At 40.8% G+C, this 27,199-nt stretch overlaps 1 protein-coding gene across 1 annotated transcript in view; it reads right to left on the reverse strand.

Moving 5' to 3' along the window:
- The window catches only part of GGT1 (gamma-glutamyltransferase 1), a 111,867-nt gene extending 88,256 nt beyond the window's left edge, over window positions 1-23,611 (reverse strand). The window contains exon 1 of the mRNA XM_063454516.1: window positions 23,461-23,611. The gene's annotated coding sequence lies outside the window, so the exon portion shown is untranslated. The remainder of the gene's footprint in view (window positions 1-23,460) is intronic.
- Between the last annotated feature and the right edge of the window lie 3,588 nt (window positions 23,612-27,199).

The following is a 27,199-nucleotide window of genomic DNA, read 5'->3' on the forward strand; positions in this document are numbered from 1 at the left end:
TTGTGGCTTACTGCCTCCGTCCCCACCCAGCCAGGCATTTGGTAGATTATTTGGTAACAGGTTTCTCACAGAGGTTTCACATGGGCCTCATTGCCATCCCCACAGGCACACTCGAATGCCCTAACCTGCTGTCAGCTCCAAAGACCCCCTTACGGTGGACCACCTTCTATCCACAGAAACCAGGGCTGGTTTAATGATTAGCCCTTTCACAGCATCACCTTTTTCATCTTGGCATTGCTGGGCCCCCTCCTGACGTCAGGCCCTTGGACTGTGATTGAGTGCCTAATGTGTCAGTACAACAGACAACTCTCCAATTAGGTAAGTAAGGTCAGCACAAGGTCTTAGGCAGCCGCCTAACTCACCAAATTATATAGCCTCCTCTGGCTGGCAGGATCCCTAGTGATGCAGTTGGTACTGGCAGCATCCCTGGTAATATAGTGAAGGATTGTTTAGTCTACACCTCCAGGGGATGCAGACCACAGTACATGCTACTTTCGGTTGGCACTCATTTCGAGTCACAGCATTGCCATGGCAACCTGGTGGTAGCACTTTTACTCATTCTATTCCATGCGCGCTGAGATCGCAAAGGAGCTCTTACCAAGCGCTCCCTCACAAACTTTAATAGTTATTAAGCATATTGCAAATATGGCGATATAGAAAAAAATGATTTTGCAAGGGAAAGGGCCGGATCAGCCTAGTCCCCCTTTGATTGGTAGAACATCTTGGCCTGGCTGCTGTAGTGATCATTGAGATTTTGGTAGTTGCACCATTGCCATGGCAATTCAGTTAGAATTCTACTCAGTTACAAAGCCAGTGAAATACCAGTACTTTCCACTTTCCACAGACACTGAATTTGATTAACTCTGAGGAAAACTGCCAAATTTGCTCTCTCCTTGCTTTCAGTAAATACCAGAGCTGATTTTAAGTAAAAGTACAAATTAACTACATTTCAACTATTTCAAATATTTGAATACTTGTTCCCTAATAACTTGTGGTGCAATTCTATTACTGCAATCAGTTCTCGAAACATACGGTAGTTGTTGACTGACCTGCTCAGCTCAAGTATATCCTTAAAGTAGAAATGTTCTGTACAACCCAATAGCAAGCTGTATTTTAGGTGCGGGTTGTGTTTTTTTTGTTTGTTTGTTTTAAAATTGTATTATATTATGTTATTAAATTATTGTCTGTGCTGTTTTTTTTTAATACATATTTTAAAAAGGATACATTAATCCAGTTTTGTGGCATGTCTACTTCTTTCAGTGTCCTACATAGCCTTTCGAAATAAAGTACCTTGTAGTCCCAGGTTTTGCCCGTTTCAAGAATACCACTGCATGAACCACGAGGATGGAAGAAGCAGAGCACTAAGAGATCTGGAGAGAGACTATGTCTAACTTAGTAAATTCGTATTATTAAATAAATATTAATCCTTATTATTAAATCCTTATTTGCGTCACTGATGCCAGAGCACACAGGAAAATGTCCAATGCCCACTTAACGTTGCTTATTAATGGTATTGGAGTACAGATTATTGAAATTTTCTTTTGTTTTTCTTTCCTCGTGCCACTTGTATCATAATTATTATACTTCTCCTTGCCACTTGCCTTTGTTTTTATGTATTGTCTTTTCTAACTGTGTGCATTTATCTTCTACTCCTCCGCAGATTGCCATTCCGTGGGACGGTTTTGAATAATGGAATGTGGGTAAATCAGCTAAACAACTAAAATGGAACTTTGCTTAAAGGAATACTATAGTGTCAAGAATACAAACATGTATTCCTGTCACTACTGTGCAGCAATCGCAGTCTAGGTGCCCGCCCCACCTCTCCGTGGAGATGAAAGGGTTCAAACTTACAATTTTTCCCACACCGAGTCCCACCTCCATGGCTGAAGTCATCATTCTCAATGATCTCACCCAATCCAGTGCTTTTCCATATGAAATAATTGTAAGGCTATTGCACATGCGCAGCAAAATGCTACACAGCATATCCTTATAGAGATGAATTGAAGCAATGCATCTCTATGGGGAATGTTGTGCACCTCCATGCCGAGCATGGAGATGCTGAACGTCATTGAGATAGGAAGCACCTTTAGTGGCCATCTGAGTGACTGCCACTAGAGGTGTTACTAGGCACCAATGTAAACTGCCTTTTCTCTTAGTCTACCTAAGACTTTCAAAAGAATAAGGGCAATAATTTTTTTTCCAAGAATGCAAAAATAAGCAATTACAAAAAGAGTAGACTATTTAGACGCAATTGAAAAACATAAGCACAGCCATCTCACTGTATCTCTCAATAAAGCATACTCTTTTTGCACACTTTGTTTACTTGATGGTGTGATTGGAAGGGTAGAATCTTACCTCTGAGGCAATCCAAACCTCAGTTTGCTGCTAAAACTGATCTCAACATGATAACAGATCTCAAGGCCTTCTTTGTGGCTGAAATGGTGGTGTTAAAGGAAGATCTGAGCATGCTTCTTGGAAGAATATGGGCCACACAGGAGGATATTCACAACATTGGAATTAAGCAGGGCTCGGCTGTAGTTCAGCTACAAGAGGTGACTAACATGTGTGCAGCGCTGAGTGCTAAGGTGGGGCAGCTAGAAGATATCGCATGGCAACGCAAAGTAAGGGGGATTCCTGATACCATAAACTCTGGCAAACTACCGCAGTCTATCAGACAGTTATTCTCGGTCACTTTGACACCCAAACATGCTAAGGGACTATTTCTGGATGGACTTTACCGACTACCTTTGAGACCTACCAACAAAACCTCTGTACCCAGAGAATTCATCCTGAACTTTAAGTCAGCAGTTAAAGGCCACTCACCATTTGTTTTTGAGCAACACTCATTGACCTCAGCAGAATACTTCAGCGGTGTGCATCTTTTATTTATTTATTTTTTACTTTTTTTGAATTCTTTATTTTTGTTTGTGCATGAAATTACAGTCTGGCTTGCTGTGCCACAATAGTTACAGCCAACCGTTCATTAACATAGAATGACATGGCATGAGAAATACAGTGCACTTTTTTTAAGGTGGTATAAAATTTAACAAGATTAACATTGCAAACACGTAGAGTAAACAGATTATGATGTTAGATTCTAACTTTTCTATTCTCGTTGTGACAATAGTGTATTTGTGGGGCTATACAGTCATAAGACCTATGAGGTTAACGAAGATTATCTATTCTATATGAACAGGCTTAGGTATAGTTATACACATGCAGGATCACTGTGAGATTATGTGGCACAGTTTTTATTATTATTTTATCATGCTTAAGTAGTGCAATGTTGGAGCTACGATTTTAAATGTAAGTAAAGCCTGCAAGCAGGATTAGTTTGTGCATGAGCTAGGTTAATAACTAATGAATAATATAAGTATTGCGGTTTTAAGACGCTAGATACAACTCTTAATTAGTGCATATGTGCCCAATAAATGCTTAAAAGTTTGCTTATATAGACTAAAAGTAAAGTCGCTTATAATAATGCTGCTGGCGCTTGAGGTTACAATTGTGTGACTTGCTAACGATATAACATAAATGCATTTAACCTAAATATTTCCAGCCCTGTCTAAACATAAGCGCTTGCATCAATCTGTTCGTTTCGCTAGAGATTTTTGAAATAAGAGATTTTAAACACGCTAAACTACGCTAAAAACGACAGCCCTGTTAGCCTTAATTGTGCATAGGTGAGAGGACTGCGTTGTAAATACTATCAGTAGGTCTAAATTAATATAACACACAGAACTCGAGTTAGCAAAAACATGTACATTTCAACAGGTGGCAGAGATAAACGGGTAACACAGCCATGCATCACTTGTAGTGAAGAGCTATCTGTAGTGGCAGGTAGCCTGGTATGCCAGCCCCGTTAAGCGATCCGTCAGCCTATCCCCCTGCTGGGCAGTAAGCCTCCATGTGCGGACAGTTCATGCAGTTGCTGGTGCGTGCTGGATTTGCCTGCGCGGCATGGTAGGTGCCTCCTCGGGATTCTCTCCCTGGCGGGTCGTGGCTGGGTTCTCTGTCGGTCCCGCCCGCCGGTGTGCAGTCTCTCCGTGTCTAGGTCAGCGTCATGGTAGGCTTTGTATGGTCCCATATGCGGGGCGGCGTCTTGCTGGCCGAGGTTCTCAGGGGCCGTCGGGGTGTAAGCATGTCGGGTGCTTTGAGTCAGCTTACCCGTCCGCCCAAGCAGATGCTGGCAGTTACATCGCCGGGCGTATGCTCTTGGAGCACGTGGTAGGGCCCCATAGTGTCGGCACCGGGTCGCAGGGCGGATCCAGGGGGCCACCGTTTTCACCGCTTGCCTGAGGGTGAGCCCACCGCGACAGAGCAGAGTCCAGAAGCTCCTGCAATGTTCGTCAAAAGCCTCCAGGGGCCTTGTCATTGGTCTGGGTTTGTGTGAGGGTCTTGGATCAGGTTGCCGCCGAGCCGCCATCTTGGTAGGGTCCTGGCGGCACGTTTTCCTCGCGGGAAGTGAGGCCTGTGAGATTGCCGTCCGCTGTGGTGTGGCTTTCCCGTGTGGACCGGGATGACCCCCGCCGGTCAAAAGGGGGGGGGGGGGTAGTGTGCTGGTGTGTGTGCCTGGTTTTGTCTGGGCAAGGGCGAGCGGCTTTCCCGCCCTAGCTTCGGCACGAGTAGGCCGCATATGGTGTCCAGCGCCCCCTTGGCCGACGGGCCTCGGGGTTGTGTCTGCCGCTTCAGTGGTGCCTCCCCAGCATGGGTAGTGCATCCAATTGTGTCTGCCATTGTCGTTGATGTCTTTTTGTCCCCGTTTAATGCCCGTCGAGCAGGAGCTCATGGCGCCCGCGTCTGCTTCGCTTGGCGGTCAGACTCCGGCCCCCCCGGTGTGCATCTTTAAAAGAGGTGACCTCTCAGCTACGAGCTTCTGATGTTCGGTACAAGTGTGTGTCAATACTGGCTCTTCTAGTTGAACAAGGTGGTCAGCCTTATAAGCTAAACACCCTGTCAAATGCGGACCCATTCCTGCAATCCTTGGGACTCGCTACCTCTACCACCTGAATGTGTTTTATGCATGTTTCAATTATTTTAATTTGCTATAGTTTTTATTGCTTTTATTTTGCTGTTGATTATATGAACTCTACATGTCATTACACTGCCAGAGAACAATACCAGTGTTGAGCATTGACCACTGTGCACTCCTGAAGGGCTAATATTTTGCTTTTGTCTGATGTGACCTGCATACAGCCCAATTTGTTCATCAGGTCGTTAACACCCTACTCTGTCTTTCCTACAATAAAACCTCTTTCGAGACTCTCTTTCATTGTTGTTTTGTATTTTATTTCAGTTAAAATATTTGGAGACAGTGTTGAACCTTAGCTGAGTCACGATATCATGATTCTCCTTTATAAGCCGTAAGGGCTTGTTTGATATTTGTTTAGTAAATATTTCTGCTGTCTGTAGGTGTGGTGCTGATGCTTTCTAAGAAAAAAAAAGTAAAATGAGGCTAGCACTCATTGTACATTATGTCATTTCTTCATCTTTATTCCTTTATCCATTTGCAATGTCGGGCTGATTTATGATAACCTGTATTGTACATTGTATTGTCATTTCTTACTGCGTCAATAAAAAAAGTAAATAAAATTGTAAAAAAATGACTATACTTTATTATTCTTACCTTTCTCTCCTTATATGCTCATAGATGGTGGATGCTGTGACCAGAAGCATCTTCTAATTATTTTTCTAGGTGGCATAAGATGTTGTGATATCCACAAATTTGTCATATCTTATTGTATTAAAATATTACCTTTTAGTCAGTCAAGGGTTATTAGTGTATTCAGTGCCTCTACTTTGTGTAATATACAAAAACAAACAACTACAATCCCAATGAAGTACAGCAAGCTAGGTAAACCCCCATACCCCACACACCTGACAATTCATTGTTCCTTAGAACTCTGTACAGACCCCGTTGTTAGTATGGTTATTCAGTTGCCATAATTGACTCAAATGTATTTCATTAGACAGCAGAATATTAATAAAATAAACTGAAACATGTAATTTACCTGCTGCAAATCTGCCAAGACCTGGAGTATTAAAAGCAGCAACAGAATGCAGGCATAACAGCAGTGGGAAGGATTAAAGAAATCTGAGCTTTTAAAGTCCATTGAATCAGAAAATGGGTAGACAAAGTGTGCCAACTGGGTCTAATCGAAAGCCAAATTCCTGGCATTCTGCCAATACAGAGAGAGTCTGGATACCTTTGACAGTTTTGAAGAGAGAGAGTCAAGCATATAAAAGAATGGGAAGTCTAATATTACACACAGCTTACATTATTAGAGCTCTATCTAGCTGTACTATTTATTTATTACCAGTTTTTACTATTTACATGATGTAAACTCATGATTTTATTACAGACATGGAGGCGTATATTATAGCTATCTCTTTCTTTATGTCCTCAGCCCACAAAGAAAGGATTGTGTAAATTCAATAGAATAAAAAAAAAAAAATACCTTTTAATAAGGGTTAAGAAAAAGGCTTTTAAAGTTTTATTATATAAATTAATTATATTATATATTTTATGTGTGATCCAAGACAATTCATCTTAGATCAATGTGGCCCGGGGAAGCCAAAAGGTTGGACCCCCAGGCTTTAAGCACTCAATAAAGACATTATTATTCAGGGAAGCCTACCAATCAGCTCTGTGACGCATACCATTTAACCAATAAATGCTGTCATCTTACTCTGTATTAAAATCAATCTTAACTTTGCAGTCTCTGCCTTCTGTTTCTCACCCCTCCTATCCATCTAATTTGTAAGTTCCCACGGGAATAGGGCCCTCAACTCCTCCTGTATTTGTCTGTCACACTTTGTATTGTCTCAAATGTATTGTGCCTTTGTATTTTACCTTGTATCAATTGTACCTATGTACAGCACTGTGGAATGAGTTGTCAATACTGCCTTCTTGAAAACCAGTGAAACTTTACATTTAAGGGAACACTCCATAAATAAATACCAATTTAGAAGACTTTGTCCTAGGAAAGTCATAATTTGTTTTGCATGTTTTCTTTGGGGATATATAAAATATTAGCTATCAATATGTGCAGATCTATTACATAAGCCATTTTTGCATTTTTTGCTGTTTGTGTTCAAACGCAATTTGCATCTCTGTCATTATTGCATCAACACATATTATATACAGGTTTTTTAGAAGGCAAACAGGGCTTTAATTTGATGTCACATATACATAGATACATTCTCATTCTCAATTCTAAAAAAATGCCAAAAAGTGGGAAAGTTTGGGCAATAATAGTGTGTGCATAATATGTCCAGTTCAGAAAAAGTAATTCAAAATACATTTATTTGTGTCTTCATTTATAGAGTACATAATATGTATAGGATTTCAGCTTATTTTGAAAGTTACAGGTCACAAAATACAAGGACTAAAATAAAATTTAGGGGGCGGGGCCTGACAATCATGGCGACTGGTTGTGTTTCTGGTGAGCTCCCCGAGACCGGGCAACAAGCAACTCACCTCCAGCTACACAAACTGAAGACCCGACCTGGGTATACCTTCAACAGCCCTCTCAAGCACTCCAGACGGCGAGCTCCACTGAGGCCTGGTAAGCGCTGAGGAGGGGAGAGGCGGCCGCATTCCCTGACTGGCGAGATCGAAGTGCTGAACATGTACCTGGAGCCCTGCTACCCCCCCCCCCCCCTCTGGACCGGCAGGGATCATCCCGGTCCCCACCCTGATAGCCCCCAAACCACATCTGGGAGCCGCAGCAGTGCCGTGAACATCGTCGTGCGAGGTGAAACAACACCCAAGATGGCGGACAACACAAGTCTCCAGACTCCTGGAGGGGAAATGCCGGATATAAACCGGCGCCTAGAGGCAATCTTTGAAGCCTTCTGGAAGAAGCTGGTGAGTAAGCTGATACCAACTGAGCCCACCAAGGCACCTCCAGAATCATCCTGCTACTCTCCGAAGCGCCCTGCTGCTCACTCCATGAGCCCAACATACCGGAGGCAGCGGAGGTGGCCTAAGCGGCGCAAGGTGGTAATACTAGTCGACCTGCAAACCCCGAAGCCCAAAAACCCCAACAACACGCAGAAGGAAACACACGGGGTCAGAAAGAGGAATGACAAGCGACAGCAGCAAGACAATTTGCAGAGAGCCCTGCTGAGCCTGAGAAGTCAAGCAAGCTGGGACACTAAATTCCCTTTAATGGGAACCGGACTTCTTGCTTGCCACACATATGTTTCTTATAAGCTCCTCACCCCCACTTAATAACGACAGGTCTAGAAGATAAAGAAGTCTGTTATGCTGCCATTACTAAGGGTTGTCACTCAGATGTATTGGGGATGTCTGGGGTGGTATACTTTCCTGTACCCCTTATCTTACCCTGACTATTCTCACTAAATACCTATCCTTTATCAGTAAGGGGACAAGTTAGATGTTATGTTTGTTACTCAATCTACTAATACTACTCTAATGTCTCACTAACGTTATTGCTATTATAAACTAAAAAAACGTGTATTGTCCAGCGATTACCCTACTTGTTATTTATCCTAAGCAACTCGAGGATTGCTGTTGGGGTACCTCGAGCCAGTTTGTACTCATTAAATGCACTGCAAAAATAAAGAATAATAAAATAAAATTTAAATGTGAAACAATTTTAGAAGTTGGTATGTTTGTCTTGTAGGTTTAGTAGCTATCACAGAAAACAAAATTGCCACACAAAAGTTTATATTTATATAAAGTAGACATTGTGACGGGACCAACCTCGCCACTGTGAACTGGAGAAGCTTGGTTGCTAGCCTCCTGCCCTGCGACTATGGCCCTGGGGTGTATTAACCCTGTAAGAAGGGTATTTTTGTCACAATGGATGTTTATATGCTGTTCCTGGCCCTTTAAATACTGTGGAGCAGTATTACAACTTTTAAACTGGCACTTCGGATGCAGTCGAAGTGCCGAAGTCGTCGAAGTGGCCGCCATTACAGTCAAACACGTGGCGGCGGCCATTTTAATCCAGTCGAACGCGGTGAGCTGTACCTTCCCCTACACTTCGAAGCTGCGGCTGGAGACTAAGTCCCGTTCGAAGATTTGAACACACTTTCGAACGGGACTTTGTCATTTCTGGGTGTAAAATAGACCTTTGGTAGACAATATAACACCACGGAAACAACCCCGGTTTCACTTCGACACTTCGACAGAAGTCGAAGTGCGTTCGACGATTCGAACGCCGCCTTCGGATAAGACTTTGTTATTTTCAGGGCAGAAATAGACCGACCGCACAGCCTGAATCTGTGGAACTGTTTTGGGCATGAAAATGTGCCTGCGGTCGGTCACAAAGGACTTCCGACTAACTTTTGAACTAATGGAAGGATTTGCATGATTTTTGAGTATGTTCATATTTCAAGTGTGCTGATTAATAATATGTGGTTTTTATTAAGATTGAATGTATAGTTTTAGAGTTATAAAAATGGATGTTTAAACTGTATGTTATAATTGGGTTACCTCTCAGGCTAAGGCGAGGGAATCTGTGGGAGGTAACCATTGTGTGATTGGGTAATGTTTAATTGGATGTGGGAGTCTCCCTTGCAGGGGCGAATTGCATAAAAGCAGAGTGTGTGTAATTAAAACTGAGTTCCTGTTTTAACCCTCAAAGTGAAGTGTCGTCTTATTCTTGGGGGAGGATTTATTGTATGCTGTTCCAGTTTGACTGCTAGGAGTGTAAACCTTTTCGTATGGTTTCCTATTCAACTGTCTACAGCATTCATATGCTTGAGAGGATTTATATGCTTCTTCGGTTCGGTGATTGTGGTGTCTGCCAGAGTGCTTGGAGTCCTCAGGAAACGCTAGGAGCATCCTTCAACGGAGGTACCCAGTCGGGGTGCCAGGCGATCCGTTACAGACATCACAGGCTATTTACCTAAGGTTAGTTTGACACTTTGTACGTAGCCATTTCATCGCCAATCTCTGCTAAATATTGGAGTAAAATTGTGTTTTTTCTCTATTTTGGCATACACACATATAACAGTGTGACTGTTCAAATAACCCCACAAAGGGCTTTTCATTTGATAAAGCAGACACGCCAGGGTATCTTATATGGCATATATTGTGCCTTAACAATTTTTTCACCAATTTACATTTGTGGTGAGGGGAAAAAAAATTGCATTTTTACATATATGTTGTATTTTTGCTGAGTATTTCTTACACTTGATATGTACCACTGTCATAAAATCCCCCAAATTATGCTCAGTTGCATCTTCTGAGTAAAACAATATGTCACGATTCTGGGAACCTAACACGCTAACAGGTCACAGAGAGGAAAAGGTGCAGTACCGGTCCTTAGAATGGCCGGGTTAAGCACACCAATAATAGTCAGGAGACAAGCCGAGTAAGGGGAGCCAGAAAACAGGAAAACGAGAAACAAGCCGAGGTCAAAGGGATCGAGAATACAGGTGAGTCGGAGAAACAAGCCAAATAATCGGTAACCAGAGAGAAACACAAGCAAACAGCAATACAGGTAACCAAAGACCACAACAGGGCACAGAGAGACAGGAAAGGTAAGTATTTAAATCCTGTGCTTAACTCTGATTGGATAACATCCAATCGGAATTAACAATCACACGTGGGGAATATCTATACCTCCCACCGTGATTATTGTGCCGTAGCTTTAACGCCGGGTCACGTGAGTGACCCCGGCGTTCAGATATTTGTGCCGGCTCCCAGCGTGCAGCGTTACACATGCTGCCGCTGGGAGGAGGAGAGGAGGATGCGAGCGGCATGTCAGGAAGAGAGGACGCCGCTCGCTGACAGGTAAGGGGAGAGGGGCCCTGACACAATATGCCCAATGTATGACCTAGACACTATTTTGTGTAGTTACAGTACTGTAAAAGAGACGTGACAAGTTCAGGTTTTTAAGCGTGAAGAGGGTTTTGATGCGTCCGTGTCCCACTTTGGAGCACTTGAGCAGGCTACATATTCCAACTACACCATAAAGGCATACCATTTCTTAAAGAAGACATCTCAGGGTATTTCAAAAGGCATATTTTGAACCTTTAGCGGGGGATAATTTTTCTGCTAGCTTGTAACAAGTGTAGTGGTAAAAAGCAAACTAGCTAGCTTGTAACAAGTGTAGTGGTAATTTTCAGACACACAAAGTGAGTTTGCACAGTATATTTTGCAAACGTTATGTCTGCTATGACTGTATAATACTTCATATGTTGCACAGCTGTGTCGTCTGAGTACAGCAATACCCCTGTATGTACCTTTTCCAGGTATATGTGGATGCTAAAGGGGCACATTTGAGACGCAGCCATTCAGTTTGTTTCTAACTTTGAAGTTTTACGCTGTGTCTATGTTTCATTTCAGAGTAGTTTAGCGGGTTGGTTAATCAAACTTCACCACAAACACATACTATTTATTAAAGAATACACCCCAAAAGGCATATTCTGAACCCTAGCGTGGGATAATTTTTTTTGCTAGTTTGTTCCAGGTGTAGTGGTAATAAGCATTTTTTTTAATGTATTTTTTTTATTTTTTAAACTTTGTTTACTTTTTAAAACTCGTTTTGAAACTTTTTTATTTACTTATGATTTTTTTTTTACTTTTTTAAAACTTTCTTACACTTTTAAAATGTGTATAAACTTTTTTTTACCGTTAAGCCCTAACTAGCAGTAAGCAAAATATATAATTTTAAAATATTTAAATTAATTAATTAAATAAATTGAACCCCTGAGGTTTAAAAAAATAAATAAAAGTTAACCCTCAGGGGTTAAAAATAAATAAATCAGATCACAGTATAGTACTGTGATCTGTATTTTGATCACTGTAGGTAGTGATCAACTGGCAAGGAAGGGGATAATTTTTATTAGGACTGGGTAAAGGGGGTAGGGATTTTTTAACTTTTTCAAACTTATAAAAAAAACTTTTTAACGTTAACCCCTTGCTAGCCTAACACCAAATTCCCCACTAACTTCCACCCACCCCAGCTAGCTAAATATATCATTTTAAAATATTTAAATTAATTAGTAAAATACATTTAACCCCTGAGGGTTAAAAAATAATAAAAGTTAACCCTCAGAGGTAAACAAAAAAATCAGATGACAGTAAAATGTAGTCCCTGCCAATTGATCACTGGAGTCAGTGATCAATTGGCAGGGAAGGGGTTAATTTTATTAAAGCAGGGGAAAGATGGGTGGGATTTAACTTTTATTTATTTATTTTTTAACAGGGAGAAGGTCAGCAGCACTGATCCGTCTTCCTGCACTTCATACTGACCGCGGAAGTACAGGGAGACAGGACAGCATGATCAGGTGCTCCTGGTCTGCTTCGAATACCGAGGCAAACCGGAGAAGCATTAACCCTGCGATATGGGGTTCATTTTAACGCATGACGGATCCAGTCCGTCATCCGTAATTAAGGGGTTAAAGGAAGGTGCTCTGTGCTATTGATTGCCTCTTGAATTTAACACCATTGAGATAAACTGCCTGGAAAAAGTAAAATAACCAATCTCAATTCTACGTGTCTGTTCAATTCCCTGTTTTATCCAAACCTCCTTGGATTAATTGTCATCTAGCATCCTGGGCATATGCACAAATGATCATGTGAAAATGTACTTTAAGATTTTAATATACATTAATACAGTGGGACCTCGGTTTACAAACGCCTCGGTTAACATAATTTTCAGTTTTCAATTGAAAATCCATTGAAAACAATGCCTCAGTTTACAAATTGTTTTCACAATACAAAGCAAGTTTCCCCCATACTGGAGTCTGTGGGTAGGACGTGGAGGAGATGGAGGAGGTGTTAGAGCGGCTTTTGCATCGAGTTTTGGAGCCATTCTGGAAATTTTTTGCAGTGGTTTTGGGACTTTTTCAAACTTTTTGGGTGCATTTCTCAAGCTGTGGAAAGGTAGGGAGCTGAGCTTCATCGTTTGCATGCCTTTTATTGTGTGTTCTGCATTGTGGGTTGGTTTCCATGCCAGCTCATTTTGACTTTTTTCTGACCTCCGGGACAGATTAATTGGTTTCCAATTCATTCCTATGGGAAATCGCGTTTCGGTTTACAAATTTTTCACAATAAGAACAGTCCCGGAGAACGCATTAGATTCATAGACTGAGGTACCACTATATACAGATTAAATAAAGATGGACCCAGGGTAGATCCCTGAGGTAGTGCACTAACCATCATGTTATGATTGAAAAGATCACTCTAACTTTAGAGTCTGGGCCCCCAGTAGAAAGTTTAAAAGTTGAATAAGTTATACTCAACTTTCATCCAGATAACTAACTGTTTCACCATTTCGCCGCTGCTCCTCCTCTGTCTGAGATCATCCAGGCAGATAATGTTGGCCAATCAAATACTTTTCCATAGAGAAGCAACAAGGACTTTACTGTGCATGTATGACAACTGCTGCACTGTGCCAATAAGATTTTTTTTTCCCATAGAGAAGCATTACAGTGCTTCTCTATGGGAAGACTTAACTGGGTTCAGTGTCATGACACCAAACATGAAGACTATAGATTTTTTTACACTTTACTTACTAGGAAGTGCCTATAGATGCTGTCTAGATGCACACTCACTGACAAACATACACAATGTACACGCAGGACATCTTATAGGCGACTTAGGCAGTCCTAAGTGAGAAGCGCCGGCCCCCCTCATGCTGCAGCCGCCTGAGCGCTCTATAGAGACAGGACAGGGACCGGACTGGAGCTCAACCATGCTACACAGGGTAGGGGAGGAGGTGAGGAGAACGGGGGTAGACCATGAGCGGGAGGGGAGGAGAGATCATTATAGGAGGGAGGGAAGGGTGGAGGAGAGACCACCATGGGAGCTCTGCTCTGGTCCGCGGTACAGGAGCATCCGTTTCCTGTACCCGGCCGGACTGACAGGAAGTGCTGTCAGTGAGCACTTCCTGTCAGTCCAGCCGGGTCCATGAAACAGTAGCTCCTGTACCACAAACTGGACCGGAGCTTGGCCACGCTACACAGGGTAGGGGAGGGGGTTAGAAGAATGGGGGAGATCATGAAGGGGGGGGGAGATACCACTATGGGAGGGAGGGGGGTAGAGGAGAGACCACTATGGGAAGGGGGGAGAGGAGTGACCACTAAGGGAGGTAGGGGTTGAGGAAAGACCACTATGGGAGGGAGGGGGGTAGAGGAGAGACCACTATGGGAAGGGGGGAGAGGAGTGACCACTAAGGGAGGTAGGGGTTGAGGAAAGACCACTAAGAGAGGGGGGGTGGAGGAGAGACCACTATGGGAAGGGGGGGGGGAGTCCACTATGGGAATGGGGTGAGGAGAGACCATTAAGGGAGGGAGGGGGGTGGAGGATAGACCACTAAGGGAGGTAGGGGGGATGGAGGAGAGACCACTATGGGGGCGGGGGGTGGAGGAGAGACCAATATGTGAGGGAGGGGGTGGAGGAGAGACCATTAAGGGAGGTGGGTGTTGGAGGAGAGACCACTAAGGGAGGTGGGTGTTGGAGTAGAGACCACTATGGGGGAGGGGGGGGTGAAGAGAGACCACTATGGAAGGGAGGGGGTGGAGGAGAGACCACAATGGGAGGAGAGGGTGAGGAGAGAACACAATGGGAGAAGGGGGTGAGGAGAGATCATTTAGGGTGGGGGGAGAGGAGTGACCACTAGGGGTGGGGGGAGAGGAGAGACCACTATGGGGGAGAGGAGAGACCACTAGGGGTGGGGGGAGAGGAGAGACCATTAATGGAAAGAGGGAGAAGAGGAGAGACCACTAAGGGGGGGGAGGAGAGACCACTAAGTGGGAGGGGGAGAGGAGAGACCACTAATGGGGTGGGGGAGGAGAGACACTAAGGGGCAGGGGAGAGCTCTAAGGGACAGAAGGTAGAGCTCTAAAGGACAGGGGGCAGGGGAGAAATCTAAGGGACAGGGGGTAGGAGAGACCACTAGGGGTGGGGGGAGAGGAGAGACCATTAATGGAAAGGGGGAGAAGAGGAGGGACCACTAAGGGAGCGGGGAGGAGAGGAGAGACCACTAAGGGGGAGGGGGAGAGGAGAGACCACTAATGGGGTGGGGGAGGAGAGACACTAAGGAGCAGGGGAGAGCTCTAAGGGACGGAAGGTAGAGCTCTAAAAGACATGGGGCAGGGGAGAGCTCTAAGGGATGGGGGGAGCACCAAGGGACGGGGGTAGGAGAGAGCTTTAAGGGATGAGAGGGGAAAGCACTGTGGGAAAGGGGGCATGGAGATCACTAGGGAGGGTGGAAGGGGGCATGAGAGAGGAAAGACCAATAAGGTTGGGGAGAAGAGACCAATGACAAACAGGAGAGAGCTCAAAGGGATGGGAGACGAGAGCTCTAAGGGGCAGGGAGAGCTCTAAAGGATTGGGGGCAGGGGAGAGCTCTAAGGGACAGTGGGCAGGGGAGAGCAATAAGGGTCAGTGGGGCAGGATACAGCAGTAAGGAACAGGAGGGGAGAGCACTAAGGGAAAGGGGGGCAGGAGAGAGCACTAGGGGACAGGAGGTTAGAGCTCTAAGGAACAATAGGGGAGAAAGGCTGAGGAAGGAAGGAAAGAGAAGCACAAAGGGGCTAGTAGGACTCAGCCACTATCCTACCCCACAAAGGCTTTTTTTTTCATTGTTAATTTTTTATTTCTTACACACACAGAAAAAACAACACAAGCCATAAACAACACAAAACACAATAACATAAAACTAAATAAAATAAAAATAAAAATACATAAACAAAATAAATTCAATTTTACTTTTCTTTGCTATTACCTTGATTTAATTTATAATCCTTATATTCAACTTATACCAGTAGCTTTTTAATAGCTTTAAAACACCAAATGCGATACCGCCGGAAATGTTAGAGGCATTTATAGTAACCCTTCCTAAGCCTGGTAAACCACCAACAGAATGCGCCAACCTCAGGCCCATTTCACTCTTAAATGTAGATATAAAAATATATGCTAAAGTATTGGCATCTAGAATAAAACCGATCCTATTGGGGCTTATTTCAGAGGAGCAAGCTGGTTTTGTTTCAGGTAGACAAGTAGAGGACAATACAAGACATTATATTAATCTTATAGAATGGGCAAGTATTAATAATTATCAGGGGATTTTGCTTGCTTTGGACGCTGAAAAAGCGTTTGATCGTTTGAATTGGGGTTATATGGAGCATGTCCTCCAGAAATACAATTTTCCACAATCCTTTGTGAACAATATTATGGCATTATACTCAAAACCATCAGCGAAGGTTATGAATACTGGCTTTATATCCTCTAAATTTGAGATCTCAAATGGAACACGCCAGGGGGGCCCACTTTCCCCAATAATTTTTATAATAACCTTAGAGCCCTTTATTAGACACATAAAACAACATGCTGGTATATGTGGGTTAAATACCCCGGTTGGGCAACAAAAATTAGCTCTTTTTGCTGATGATGCACTTTTATTTGTATCAAAACCTAAAGAATCATTACCGTATTTAGTTAAACTGTTGGAAAGATTTAGTATGATCTCCTATTATAAAAATAATGTTAAAAAAACCCAGGCGTTACCGTTGGGTGTACCTAAAACGGAGATAAATCAATTAGCAGGTACTTACTCGTTCGATTGGCGCAAAGATTTTCTAACATACCTGGGCATAAAACTTACTAAAACGAGCTCTCTTTTAATTAAGCATAATCATATTCCTGTATTACATAAATTAAAAGATCAGTTAGAAAATTGGGGGACTTTGGGGACATCTTGGTTAGGGCGTGTACACACAATTAAAATGATGGCCTTACCCCATATATTGTATCTTTTTCGAACTATTCCTATGGCTGTGCCAAAAAATTTATTAAAAAAATTTCAACTTATGTTTAACTCATACATATGGAAAAAAAAACCGCCAAGGGTGGCAGCTAGGCTTACAGAGCTTCCATATCTACAAGGCGGATTGGGTATTCCTAACATTATTAAATATTATCAGGCATCTATGTTGTCCTATGCTTTGGCAGTACTTTTCCGTTTAAATTCACCAGTATGGTTAAAACTGGAACAAGCTTGCGCTAAACCCTATTTAATAGAAAAGCTTTTATGGGAGACCTTAATGAATGGGTCAATACCCACAAAGGCTTTATTTCACACTACACGCACACAATGCATCTCTATACATACACAGAAACACACAATTCATCCCTACACGCACAGAAACACACCATGCTTCCCTTACACACAGAGAAACACACAATGCATCCATTACACACACACACACACACAATGCAACCCTTACACACAAAGACAATGCACCCCTTGCACACATACACAGAAACACAAACTGCATCCCTTACACACACACTGCATCCCTTACACACAGAAACACACAATGCATCCCTTACACACACAGAAACACACACTGATACACAATGCATCTCTTACACACACTCAATGCACCCCTTACAGAGACACACACTGCATCCCTTACATACACAGAAACACACCTTGCATCCCTTACACGCAAACACACACTGCTTTCTATCCCTTACACAAATACACACTGCATTCATTACACACACACACTGCATCACCTACACAAACTAGTATCCCTATACACTACATTCCATAAGCACACACTTTAGGTCCTCTACAAAAACACATAACACATCTCCTACACACTCCACTCCCTCTGAGCGAACTCATGGGTGGAACATGTAGGTGGACTTATGGGTGGGCCTTATGGGCATACTCACCGTCAGGCCCTGGGGCCCAGACCTTGAGCTGTGTAAAGGGCCCCATATAAAGGAGCTGCTTCATGTTCCCCAAGAAAATGTACTTTTGTTACCACAGTTACAAACAGCCTCCAGAGAGTCTGTTCTACACCAGACCAGTGGAGCCAGACTGCAGCCTGAGCCCATCATCATCCTCTTGTCCTCATCTGGTGGTAAGTAGGAAATCTAGTATATTTTTAGTGGCACTAATCTCTAATTTACCTCACATTAAAGGGACTCTGTAGTCCCCAGAACCATTGAAGCTTAATGAAGTGGTTCTGGTGTCTATAGCCTGACCCTGCAGGCTTTTTATTGTAAACACACACTGTGTGCAGCACTGGCGTTAGTTCATATGGCAGATCATATGTGTGGAGCAATGTGGGCGGCACATTTTTCTTTTGAATAGGGCAGCAAATATCCTTGCACCGGTCCTGTGTACACGTTGCTGTTACTCACAAATAGCAATACTTACATTTGTCACTGTGCAGGGACAACATCTCGGTACCAAACCCACTACATCAAGTTTTTGTGCATTAGAGTATATTTTAGAATTTTATATTACCTACTCTTTTGTATTGGAGTATTTACTGAGATTTTCAATAACACTAAGAATATAAAGAAGACTTCCCAATTATGATGAAAAGGAAAACTAAAGTAAAAGAAACCAAATACCAAAAGCAAAGGGTCCTCTCTGCAATCAGTATGTACTGTTCAGTAGTGGGAAATTGGTGTCCTATAGGAGTCAGTGGAATGTATGTTAATATAGTCTGTAATTCAAGCATCTTGTTTAAAATGAGTGCTTTCAGTTTTTTCAATTCAAAATACAACATCCTAAATCACAGGAAAGTAGCATGATTTATTATGACATCATAACACTTGCGGAATCTTTGGAATGTTGCAATAATTAGGCAATCTTGTGTAAATAAAGTGGCTAGTTCCCGCTAAAGTATACTTCTGTCTGTTGAGAAACTAAAACACCATACGTAAGCTAGTGTAACACAGCAAAATCACATTAAAGAGGCAATACACTGCCCAAATAAAAAAATAAAAAAACTTTTAACAAAAAAATCCCTATTCTGTTTATATCCTATAGACTGTAAGCTCGTTTGAGCAGGGTCCTCTTCAACCTATTGTTCCTGTAAGTTTTCTTGTAATTGTCCTATTTATAGTTACATTCCCCCCTCTCATAATATTGTAAAGTGCTACGGAATCTGTTGGTGCTATGTAAATGGCAAAATTAATAATAATAATAATAATAAAAATAATATACCCCCAACAAAAACATTCATTTAATAATGCATTTTTTCATTGAGGGTATATGGAAAAACAGCTTTCCAACGCTGCAGATCCATTATATGCAGACTTTTCAACCTTTTTCATTGCTGCTCTGGAAAATTGCCTTCCTCTTAAATTGACACCCTGGACTACAAAAGCACTTTAGCTTGCTGAAATGCTTTATGTATGAAGAGTGCGTCCTCTTTTATTATTATTATTATTATTATTATTATTATTATTATTATACAAAAAGTGCAGATATGAATAGGAATTGGACTTTTATAAATTAAGCAGAACGGTCCTGTTGCTTCCTGGGTTAGTCAGCTCAGTGGAGCTTAAAGGAACACTATAGTCACCTAAATTACTTTAGCTAAACAAAAGCAGTTTTAGTGTATAGATCATTCCCCTGCAATGTCACTGCTCAATTCACTGTCATTTAGGAGTTAACCCCTTAAGGACTGGACTGTTTTTGTGATGTTGTACATTTGCGACCAGGCCTCTTTTTACACTTTTGTGGTGTTTGTGTTTAGCTGTAATTTTCCGCTCTCTCATTTACTGTTCCTATACAAATTATATGTTGTTTTTTTCAGGACAAAAAAGGCTTTCTTTACATACCATTATTTATATAATCTCATGTAATTTATTTTAAAAAAAAATAAAAAATATGATGAAAAAATGAAAAAAATACATGTTTTTTTACTTTTACTTGAAATATCTTTTACTCATCTACAAAAGCAAATAAAAAAAACTGCTAAATAGATTCAAAATTTTGTCCTGAGTTTTAAAATACCCAGTGTTTACCTGCTTTTTTGCTTTTTTTTGCAAGTTATAGGGCTATAGGTACAAGTAGGATATTGCGGTTTCAAAACATAAATTTTTCAAAATTACCAATAGTGACATTGTAACACTATTATCTGTCAAAAAATCTCTGAATAACACCCCACATGTACATATTTTTTTTAAAGTAGACAACCCAGGGTATTCAATATGGGGTATGTCCAGTCTTTTTTAGTAGCCACCTAGTCGCGAACACTGGCCAAAGTTAGCGTTCATATTTGTTTGTGTGTGAGAAAAGTAAAAAACTAAATTGAACGCTAATTTTGGCCAGTGTTTGTGACTAAGTGGCTACTAAAAAAAGACTGGACATATCCCATTTGCAATACCTTGGGTTGTCTTCTTTTGCAAATGGTATGCCATCATGGGGGTAATTCTCATTCCTGGGCTACCATACGCTCGCAACGTAACCAACCTGGCCATTTTCAATGTAAAAATATTTGACCCATATATTTGACCCTGTAACTTTCAAAAACGCTATAAAATCTGTACATGGGGGCTACTGTTAAACTCGGGAGAAGTTGCTGAACACAAATATTAGTGTTTCAAAACAGGAAAACGTATCACAACAATTATATCATCAGTAAAAGTGCTGTTTGTGTGTGAAAAATTTGAAAAAAGTCACTTTCACTGACAATATCATCGCTGTGATAGGTTTTACTGTTTTGAATCACTAATATTTGTGTTCAGCGAAGTCTGCTGAGTAAAACGGTAACCCCCATGTACAGGTTTTAGGGTATCATAGAAAGTTACAGGGTAAAATACAGTGCTAGCAAATTAAATTATCTGTAATTTCAGCCTGGGTTGGCAGGCAGGTCCCTCAAATTGCAATTAATAAAATTAATTAATTATGTAAAAATATTACATAAATACGCACGTAGAATTTAAATATATATGCATATTTGTATATTTGAAGTCTACATGTATATTTATATAATTATTTATGTAATTTTGTATATGGACAAATGTATATTTTGTATTATTTTTATTTATTTATATATACATAGATATATATACAATTTCATTCTAAGTGTATTTTGATATAAATATATATATATATATATATTAATATCAAAATACAGTTAGAATACAATTTCATATAGATATATAATTTTGTAAAAAAAATTATTATTATTTTTAAACTTTTTTTATTTAATTTAATTTACTTATTATTTGCATTTTATAATATATATATATATATATATGTATATATTCAATATATATAGTTATTATATATATTATATATATATATGTGTGTGTGTAATTTAATTCTAAGTGTATTTTTATATTAATATATTTACATATTAATATAAAAATACACTTGATATGACATTATATATATATGATACATAGACATATATTATATAAATATAATATATGTCTATATATCATATATATATACACACATATATCATTTTTTTTTTTTAATTGACATTAACTTTTTTTTTTCCTTTAATTTTACAGTTGCAGGTAGACTGCCTGTCAGCACAGACAGTCCCCCTGCAGGCAGACACATGGACACCTATTGTGACCATGTGATCACTCTGTTAAGCGATCACATGGCCCCAGGGGTCCTAATCTGCCATGGGGAGACTGTCTGGGCTGCAGGCAGTCTCCCCACACCGGGAGCACCGACGATCGTCGCCGGGGGTACGACCGCAATCGGATAAGTAACTAAAACCGTTAGGACGGTTCAGGACCGTCATCGGTCGGCAATGCAAAAATGACGATGACGGTCCTGAACCGTCCTCGGTCCTTAAGGGGTTAAATCACTTTGTTTATGTTTATGCAGCCCTAGCCACGCCTCCCCTAGCTATGATTGACAGAGCCTGCATGAAAAAAAAAACTGGTTTCACTTTCAAACAGATGTATTTTACCTTAAATAATTGTATCTCAATCTCTAAATTGAACTTTAATCACATACAGGAGGCTCTTGCAGGGTCTAGCAAGCTATTAACATAGCAGGGGATAAGAAAATCTTAATTAAACAGAACTTGCAATAAAGAAAGCCTAAATAGGGCTCTCTTTACAGGAAGTGTTTATGGAAGGCTGTGCAAGTCACTAGGGTTCATAAACAAAGGGATTTAACTCTTAAATGGCAGAGGATTGAGCAGTGAGGCTGCATGGGGCATGATCTATACACCAAAACTGCTTCATTAAGCTAAAGTTGTTCAGGTGACTATAGTGTCCCTTTACCACAAGAGACAGTCAATTGCTCACAGTATCTGCCTCACAATGACTTCTCATTGAGCTGTATTGGGAAGTCTGTGATTGGACAGCCATAGAAAGTCTGGGCGGGATTAGAAGGGGAGGGCTTGCAAAGAAAGAAGACAAGAGATCTGTAGCTTTTGCAAACTGTTGTAGATATAACTCCAACGAAAAAACACATAATTAAATGTATGCATGTTTTTATTTGGATTATATCTACTAAACAGTGATTGTTATTGATTTTTTATTTTTCCATTTGGACAGTGGAGTGTCTTTTTAAGTTTAGCTCCACTGAGCTAAACTACCAGGAGGTAACCAAACCTGTTGTCTGATTAACAGCCAAGGGATGTAACAAGGTTAATTTATAAAAAATTTAAATTTCTACTGAAACCTGTCCTTTTTGTACAAAAAGAGGACATATCTTCACGCATTATTATTATTATCATCTATAAGATAAATACAAAATGCTACAGGAACAATATGTGGATGAGGACCCTGTTTGAAAGAGTTTACAATCTAGAAAAGCTTAAGTGCTTTTCCTTAAATGTTTCCTGAGGCTGGTTACATTGGAGTTTTTTCTTTTAAGGCAAATGTGCAAATTGGAATAACCACCAAAGTCTCTGCAGAATATAAAAGTCAGTAATTGGAGTCAACTAGCAAAGTGAGTGTGAAATCGATTTTTAATAAAAAAGAGGAGAATATGATCAATTGTTCTTAGCTTGATGGGTGAATGTTAGGATCTCTGGCTAAGGCAGTCTTTCTTAACCCCTGATTCAGGGCTTATTTTTGCCCCAAGTGCCTGGATCTCCAATACTTGGGATAGGCACACCATATTGATCATACCCCAGGCAAATGCCCATATTTAACTGTTTACCATGGTGGCATTGCCTTCTCCAGTGCAATCCAGACATCCTCTTTTTAAAGAGCCATGTTAAGCTATTTTGCAAAAAATAATCTAATGTTGATTATATAAAACTTGCAGAATGGATCGCTGATTAACTTTTATACATGAGCAATATGTTGCTATCCTTATATAAAGTACATCATTTGGGTCCCTGTGAGTAACGATCAAAGACCACAAGGGTGGAGAGATGGGTACTAAAGAAGAACTTTGTGTAAAAGGGGTGAATGCTACCGACTCTAGTTAGAGAACTGGGTACTAAAGATGGTACTAAAGATTTACCTAGATGGGTGAATTCTAGAGATTTTTTAACTTAAGGGGAGGTCGAGTATCAGACTCCAATTGTTAGGGTGGGTGTTAGAGTCCCTAATTAATGACAGTGTCTTACAAAGACAGACTGCAGAAGATAGCATAAACATTTTGTCTCTTATCATTTAAATTCTCATGGGTAACTGTAAAGTGTGACTACAGGAAACAAGTCATATGCTAGTTACACATAAAAATTGCTAAAAGATTTAGTAGCCCACCCTTTACATGAAACATTATTACTCACCCTCACTGAGCACTGACTGGAAGTCCTTCTACTGAGGAAGAAGTTGAAGAATGGCAAGATACTTCCCACAGCAGATCATTACATGTATCCTGAGGTTGGTTACATTTTACCGAGTGGGGAGGAGGCAGAGAATGTCAAAACTGTAACTCTCCTCAAACCACTTCAGAGCAAGAGGCTACAGAGTAAGGTGTCCACTAATCGGCTAGGAGTGCAGCTCGTGTGGACTGCTACTCCTAGCACGGCTAGCCTGCTTTGTTAGGTGTTGTACTTCATGCCAGTTTGCAGAAGCAGTGTTATACCAGCAAGGAATCTGACATTAACCTCACAGGAGAAAAAAAAAAAACCGAATTACTGATCCGAGAATCTGCAATGGAATTTAGAAAACACACACACTGCAGGTTTTACTAAAACCAGAGCTGTCATTAACCTGCCAGAGATCAGAGTCCACTGACTTCATACAACTGGCAGGGCAATCCTCTGCAAGACCCGTGTACATGCACTGCTACCTCTAATGGCAGGTGTTAGCAGAGATTAATCAGGGGGAAACGGGTACAAATTCGGGTGCAAACTGCTCATTCTATTGGTCTCCATTGGGCAGGCATAGACAACCTTCGGCACTGCAGATGTTTTGGACGACACCTCACATGATGCTTTGCCAGCATTAAAGGAGATGCAGTCCACAACCTCTGGAGTGCCAAAGGTTGCCTATCCCTGCTTAGTGGTTGCTCTTTATTTAGCTCCTAGCTACACAATAACACATATTTTTGCCTTGATAACTCTCCTCCAAGAGGTGATACAATGTACTCATGTATTGAGATTATGCTGAACAATGTAGTTTTTCGAGGAACATGGTGTAACAATATAGAACAAACAGAACCAAAGACTTTGTGTCCACCCATATTGTGCCAAGCGTGCTGCATGCCACCCTGCTGAGAATCACTATGAAGAGACTGCATGCAGTGACTCACACCTAGCCCTGAGTCAATAGCTAGTCCTCTACATGTCTCCTATCCTATCCAGAAGTCTCCTGTACAAAATATTTGTGAAACACTGACAAGGATACATTGATGCAATACAATCAGATGAACTGATTATGAGAAATTTGTACATGCCTGGTAATTCTCTTGACAACTGCAGATTCTCCACCACTGTTACTATTTTTTTTTATTTTAATTCTTTATTTTGGTTCACGCTACATGGAGAATGAAAATGTTATCTCAATAAAGACAATATCAACATTTAACAAAACCCCTTAGGGTCGCCTATCATCAAAGTGTCATGAACATGCAGCATGAGTGTTTTGTATGGAAGAAAGGTTGGCATAACATACATGTTGCGATAATAATAAACAATAAACAATAAGAAGCTACGTGGTAGGTAAATCCTGAGTAGCTTAGTGAGCTAGGTAGGTCCGCCATTACGGTCTTGTGTGTAGTCATCTGGTTAGGTGTCACTGGGTCCTCCTGTCGTGTTTTGGTATCTTAAGGTTTTGTGTGGTCGTATCATAGTTGGTAGTCATCGTGAACATGGTGTGTTAGTTGCTGGCGGCTTATTGTAAGTCGGTTACTGAGCAGGTACGCCGTGCGTGTGTCTGGGTTGGCGAGTTAGTCTAGGCTCGCACTGTTACTATTTTAACTCAGCTATATGATGTAGATTATATTGCCACACTCCCACAGAGAGCATTTCATGCTATCCACTACTACAGGGGTATGCAACCTAGCAGCAATGTGCCAAAAAAGACTCTTCAAGATTGATGATATCAGCCAAAGTGAAGAGTACACTCATAGGACTCCAAAATAAAGTTAACATAATTTGTACAGCATACACTCACCATTTCAGTGTTATTACTAAACTTTCCTTACTATGTCAAGGTAGTTGGATTGGAACTTTGATTATATGCAAATGCACGTCTGCTTAAAATAAATCTGCCCTCTTTTTTATTTTGAAGCCCTATGAGTGCTTTCTTTGGCATTGGAGTGAGGTAATAGCTGCTTGATCCAAGGAGACACCTGACTGCTATTTTGGGGTCAAGAAGGAATTTTTTCCTAGTTTGTTGCAAAATTTGAAGCGCTTCAGACTGTGTTTTTTGCCTTCTTTTGGATCAATAGCAAAAACATATGTGAGGAAGGCTGAACTTGATGGACGCAAGTCTCTTTTCAGCTATGTAACTGTAACTATGTAACTATGTAATAGTTTTCAATTTTAAGTTATCTTTTCCACCTCTATACCTGCACTCCAGGCTGGCGCGACGCATTATTGGGGGTTGTTTTAGAAAAAAAAATCAGGGCTGCTTTTAGTTCCCAGTCGGGCCCTGTTACCAAACCTGTGCTTTTTATTTAGGAGCATAATAAAATATGGGTTCTTCCCATCAGTAATTAACAACGGGAGCTCAGTGATTGGGCCAGACTGACACCCACCTGCCAAAAACATCAGAATTAAAATGCAACCTTTATTTAGGAAATTATTTTACAGACTTAGAGGTCCCCTGATTCAAATACTAACTTCTACATAACTGAGCCTAGTTGTAGCATGTGACCAATTAGTTACCTATACGAAATTACGTCAGGTCCTACTAAAAAGCAAGAAACCTACCATAACACCAGACATTATAATAAATAAATTAAAGCAGAATACTTGGAATAGCAGAATTAATTTAAATCTGACAACATAGCATTTGAATCAAGGGACCTCAAAGTCTATGAATTTACTTAGTTTCACTATTAGTGCTAAATTAATGAATCCAGTGTTTTTTCTACAGATCTATCTGCATAATATAAGGGAAACCTTATACAATAGGTACTAAGCCATATACAATGTATTCTTTTAGTCTATTTGAGAGGTTTTTGAGTGCAAGTAAAAATATCACTTTCCAGATATAATATTCATGACAAATGAATCTGTTCATTTTGATATACCACCCCCACAATAAACAGATAGTTTGAAAATACTTGGTTGCATTACTTCTACCATATCATAGTTTATTGGTATTCATATATACTGTATGGTTAACCCCTTAAGGACACATGACATGTGTAACATGTCATGATTCCCTTTTATTCCAGAAGTTTGGTCCTTAAGTGGTTAAAGGACCATTATAGGCACCCAGACCACTTCGGGTGTAGATGTAGCTTACTTTAAAATGGGTTATCTCCTGCTTTGTAAATTGAACTTACATACAGGATGTTCCTGCAGGGTCTAGCAAGTTATTAACAGAGCAGGAGATAAATTCTAAATTAAACAAAATTTGCAATAAAGGAAGTGAAAACATTAGACGACTCTTTACAGGAAGTGTTTAGGAAGTCTGTGTAAGGCACATGCAGGGAGGTGTGCCTAGGGCTGTATGAACAAATTGATTTAACTCCTAAATGGCAGAGAATTGAGCAGTGAGACTGCAAGGGCATGATCTATACACCAAAACTGCTTCCTTAAGCTAAAGTTGTTTTGGTGACTGTAGTGTCCCTTTAAGCTAATTATCTCCCAGGCACTAGAGGTACAGAAAATAAACCATAAAACACCCCAAAACATATATAATATTAATAAGATGGATACAGACACACACTGACCCATACTTACACACACTGACCCACACAGACACACAATGACCCACACAGACACACACTAACCCACACATACACACACTGACCCATACAGTCACACAATGACCCATACAGACACACACTGACCCATACAGACACACAATGACCCATACAGACACGCAATGCCCCAAACAGACACACAC

The sequence above is a fragment of the Pelobates fuscus genome, chromosome 5 (genome assembly GCF_036172605.1).
Source record: "Pelobates fuscus isolate aPelFus1 chromosome 5, aPelFus1.pri, whole genome shotgun sequence".
NCBI classification, from domain to species: Eukaryota; Metazoa; Chordata; class Amphibia; order Anura; family Pelobatidae; genus Pelobates; species Pelobates fuscus.